The sequence below is a fragment of the Leptonychotes weddellii genome, chromosome 2, assembly GCF_054177405.1.
Source record: "Leptonychotes weddellii isolate Sample4059 chromosome 2, ASM5417740v2, whole genome shotgun sequence".
NCBI lineage: Eukaryota > Metazoa > Chordata > Mammalia > Carnivora > Phocidae > Leptonychotes > Leptonychotes weddellii.
Window position 1 is genome coordinate 96,550,098 of NC_138370.1, and position 5,552 is coordinate 96,555,649.

Sequence of the window (5,552 nt, forward strand, 5' to 3'; positions counted from 1 at the left end):
GCCTCTGTTTGCAAATGTGAGTGTGGTCAATTGCTCGCTGCAGGAAAGCGGGGATGGCTGCCAGGGAGGAGATAACTGGCGACTCACCATAAATATTCTGGGCAGAACCAGGGAGAGAGCAATTAGGGGGCTGTGGAGTTGCTCCTGGTGTCTAGGGGGTACCTGCTGAAGAGTGGCTACGTTTTAATACAGGGAAGGATGGAAACAAAGTTAAACTGTGCCGTACAAATCAATAGTGAAAAACAGTGCCTGATAATTCAGACTTGGAGTAATTGATCATTCACGTGAGCAATATTAGAACAAAATGTCAACACCAGTGCACATTCCTGGAGCTTTATCTTTTTTATTTTCTCCTGTATATTTTATAGCGGAATTTGGAAGATTATTCTTTCCAAATCAAAGGGAAATCCCTGAAGCCAAATGAAGAGATACAGTATGCACAGACACCTTTTCTTTCAGCATGAGCATAATAAAACATCATGAGGGGCCAGGAGTGCAAGGAAAGGAGTGGGTTGTTATTACAGAGCCACGTTGGAAAAAATAAGCTAACAGTGCAAAATCTGGGAAGCACTGGAAATCTAGCAGAGCTGACTGCTGTTCCTTCCCAGACAACTTAGGCTCTCTTTTCACCTCTCAGGGATAGAACATAAAAGCTTGACATACCCATTAGTTGTCTCCTCAGTTATTTTGCCAGGAATGCACCCAGAAATATCCAGCTCAGGCAAACCATTTACACCAGATTTGAGAACAGTGGAAATTTCTGTCAGTTTACTTCATCCTGGAAAACAAGCTTTCATTTAAGTTGCCCAGAGGTAGTGTTCCAAGTGCTAGTCAAAATGTAGATAAAGCGATAGTCACAAAAACAACAGTCACACTAGTGAACACCCATTCTGGTAGAGAATGGGAAGAACTCCAAGCCTTTCAGTCAAATTTAATTATGTCCTCATCATTCCTCAGATACCGGGTTGCTTTCTGAAACGGCTAAAGTCAGGAGTTCTCTGATTTTAGCCGGCCTCTGCCAGACAGCTCTGATTTCTCACAAGAGAAGCAGACCCTGGCGGGCAGCAGAAGTCACGTGGGGGGACATATGGAATATTCCATTGCTTTCTGGACTCACTTGGACTTGAGACTCGGAATGAGTGTCCTACCAATAACCTGCACTAAGTTACTAACCTTGTTAAGCTTCCCCTTCAGCAAAATGCATAGTCAGTGTTAGAGAGGACAACAATTAGAAGGACAGTCAAGCATCAGGCTGGATTAGTGGAGAGGAGGAGGAATGACATGAGCACAGATATGAAGTAATCCACAACTATATTCTATTTGGATGTAGAATCTCTTGTACTATTTTTGGTCATAAAAAGGCTCACTTTCCTAATTACATGTCACCTGGGCTAATATGGTCATTAATGTTGAGCATAAGCCCCTTAGGAGATGATGGAGACAGCCATGGCTATGGTGGACATCAAGACTGGGGACTGATGGAAAAGATCAATCTCAGCTAATCCACAGAAAATCCAGGGTTGCCCAGATAGCAAAATCTTAAGCCAGAGCTACCCATGCAGGAAGGACTTGCAGCGATATTTTATTACTCCATATTCTTACTCCTAGATAAACCTGAACCTGACCTGGGCAGATGAACATCGTCCGTATTTTAAAGTTGCCCAGAAATCAGCGGAGAGTCTGCTTCTCCTTCTGCCCCTCCCCCCATCTCATGCTCTGTCTCTCCCTCTCTCTCTCTCTCAAATAAAATCTTTAAAAAAAACAAATTTAAAAGCAAAAAAAAAAAAAGAAATCAGTTTTATGGGCCAAATACCCATTTCAGTTTCTGGCAGAGTCAAATTAACTGATTCATTGATTAATTAAACATCTATATATGATAGGATATTGTACACGAAATAGAGGTCATGGGCCCCTAAGTTTAAGAGCTTGCTTAGGCGGATTAACAACAACAAAAAATAGTTTATGAGTATGAGCTAATGAATGGCCAGTCACCAATTATTCTGGGCAACTGCAGCAAACTGTGGACTGGAGCATGCAGTGAAGCTTCGTGTGATAAACAGGAAATCTCAGATCAGAGTGGAGAGGAGGAAAGCCAGGCTGACCATAGGACGTGGAACAGGAAATGGACAAAGAAAATAAATGCTTATATATTGGATCCTTAGATCCTGAGAGGACATGGATGGATGGGAGGAAACCCTACTGGTGGGTCAGCAAGAGAATTAGGCATTAATGGCAAGGAGACAGCTGTGAATGTTTTTAAGCATAAGTGGACATTAATAGAAGAAGGTAGGCTATTGGGAGACATGGTTATATGTGCTGGTCACCATTCTTACTCTGCAGATAAAATTTTCCTATTGATTCTGCATGGAGCACTGGGTGTTAGGCACAAACAATGAATCATGGAACACTTCATCTAAAACTAATGATGTAATGTATGGGGATTAACATAAGAATAAAAAAAAATTTTCCTATTGAGGCACAAAGCACCTAATTTTCCTGGGTTACACATTTGTTGTATGCCCAGCTGCTGTTCATCATCACCACTACCACACCATCAACAGATTGTTCCCAATGAGCCAGGCATAGAGGAAGTAGATGCTTTATTCACAGCACCTCCAATCTTCCCCACCACCTTGCAATTCACAAATGAGGTCCATTTCACAAATGAGGACACTGGAGATCAGAAAGACTGAGAAATTTCCCCAGTATCACATCCATTTATAGAGGGCATAAACCCTGAAGTCATTACTGTCTCCTTCTTGACAGTGGTTTTGATAGGAATAAACAGGCTGGGCCATCACCAAAAGAAAGAGCAAAGCTTATACTACACACATGCATATGACTGCAGGAACCCGAAGGGACAAGGCAGTGTATTTCCATATGAATAACTATTATCACTTAACATCCACCTGCAGAAGCAATATACAAGCTATTTCATGGGCTGCTTCTGTCAATGACTATCAGGTGTATCAGGGTAGTTCCTACAAGTCTGAAAACATCTTGCTTTTCAAAGAGAAAGTTGTCGACATGTGTCTGGCATTCTTGTGATTCATATGTGAGAGAAATTGAAATGGTCTTAAGGGAAAAAAATTGGGAGGGACACAGTCACAGGAGTTAGCTACACAAGGCAAATTATAATCTATCAAGACACAAATAACAGATGTAAAAGTTTTCTTGAAAAAGAAGGGCAATTGTGCTCCTTAGTATTTACTCAAATGAGCTGAAAACATGTCCACAAAGAAAACCTACACACAAATATTTATGGCAGCTTTATTCATAATTGCCTAAGGTTGGAAGCAACCAAGATGTCCTTCAAGAGAAGAATGGAAAAATAAACTGTGGTATATCCATACAGCAGAATACCACTCATGAATAAAATGAACCATCAAGCCATTAAAGACTTGAAGGAATCATAAGTGCATATTGTTAAGCCAATTTGAAAAGCTACATACTGCATGAATTCAACTTTATAACATCCTGGAAAAGGCAAAACTATGGAGACAGTAAAAAAGATCAGTGGTGGTCAGGGGTTGCGGTAGGGAGAGATCAATAGGAGGAGCACAAAAGATTTTTAGGGCACTAAATCTATTCTGTATGATGTAATAATGGTGGATATATGCCATTATACATTAATGTATTTATCAAAACCCATACAATGTACAACAAGCGTGAACTCTAAACTATGGACTTTAGTTAATAACAATATGCATCAATATTGGCTCATCAATTGTAACAAATGTAGAACACCAATGCAAGGTATTAACAACAGGGGAAAGGGAGGGAGGGAGGAATATGGGAATTCTCTGTACTTTCTGCATAGTTTTTCTGTAAGTCTAAATCTGCTTTTATAAAAACGGTCTATTTTTTTAAGAAAAGGAGGGGAGTCACTATCCACTATCCAGTTAAGCAATGCTATGCTTAATGCACAGATTAAGTAATGCCATGCTTCTTCTACCAAATGAAATCAGATTTTAAAAAGCACTTGATAAACAAGAGTAGAAGAGGAGTCTTGCCCATGCTCCATTTTTCAGCTAAGTCCACCCCAGTCACCTAGAAAGGTTCCTCTGACCAAGAGGAAGAAACAAGCCTCCAGAAACTGGACAAATAAAAAAGAACATAACAATCTATAATTTATAATTTATAATTCTATGAAGCAGCAGCAAAATTTAAAATTAAAAGAAAAGCTCATTTTAGACTGTATTGCATTTATCTACATAATCTCAGCCTGCCTGTTTGTTTGCAACCTGAGGAGTTTCTTGGGTGAAATCTGAAAGTGACCCTGTACTGGAAGGGCAGGGAGAAGCCAAGAAAGGGGCAGGCCACTCCAGATGGGTAAGTGGAAGCTTTTTGGTTTTTGTTTTACTCCTGAAATAGAGAATTTTATTTAGAAACTGTTTAAAATAGGAAAAAGAAAAAGAAAAAAAACCTATCAAGAAAGACCAGGTGGATGGGCACCTGGGTGGCTTATCGGTTAAGCATCAGACTATCGATTTCGGCTCAGGCCTTGATCTCAAGGTTGTGGGATCGAACCCTGGGGGGCGGCGGTGCTCTGTGCTGGGTGTGGAGTCTGCTTAAAGGTTCTGTCTCCTGCTCCCTCTGCCCCTCCCCCCACTCTCTCCAAGAAAGGAAAAAAAGGAAGACCAGGTAGAAAGTGAGTTTCCAATAAAATGGAAGTTCGGGGCAACAAAAGTCTAAAAAGCCACAAAAGAGAAATGGCACCACTGCTTTCCTTGAACAATGGCTAATTTACTTGCATTTTTTGTCATTGTTAATCACTGACTCTGGGTTTTCCTCTGAATTCCACACATTGCATGCACTACACAATTTTATCATAAAGTACCTGCTTTTTACACACATTTTAGGATAAGCTAGGGAGGTGGCAGTTTTAATAAGCAAGGGAACTTACTTAGGAGGCTCGTCATAGGAGGTTGCAAGACAAGTGGATCTCTGCACTCACTCGCCAGAATCTTAAAAGTTTATACAGAAGCCGTAACAGGGTTCAATCGTGTATATCCTACAGATAGTCTCAGCAACACATTGCTCTCTCAAGGTTGCATCCTTGAAATGGCTCCGGCTACAGGAACAATGAGCGGAACGGACCTTCCAAGCCAGGGGAGGAGGTGGGAGCCTCCCACTGCTTGGTCCATCTGGCAGGTCAACCAGCCTCACGTCCTCCCCATGATCTCATCCAACTATGCTTCCTTCACCGTGCTCTCAGGTATTTTTATCGTCTATTTTTTCTTTTAAGATTTTATTTACTTATTTGAGAGTGAGAGAGAGGAAATAGCGCGCGCGAGAGAGAGCACAAGCGGGGAGGAGAGGGAGAAGCAGACCCCTGCTGAGCAGGGAGCCTGACTCGGGGCTCCATCCCAGGACCCTGAGATCATGACCTGAGCCGAAGGCAGACGCTTAACCGACTGAGCCACCCAGGCACCCCTATTTTTAACCTCTAAAAATGTTAAAGTTTAGGGAAAGAACTCTGGCTTTTTTTTTTTTTTAATCATCCATAATACACTCTTTCCCCTGATTTTCAATTCCACTGAATCTGTAGG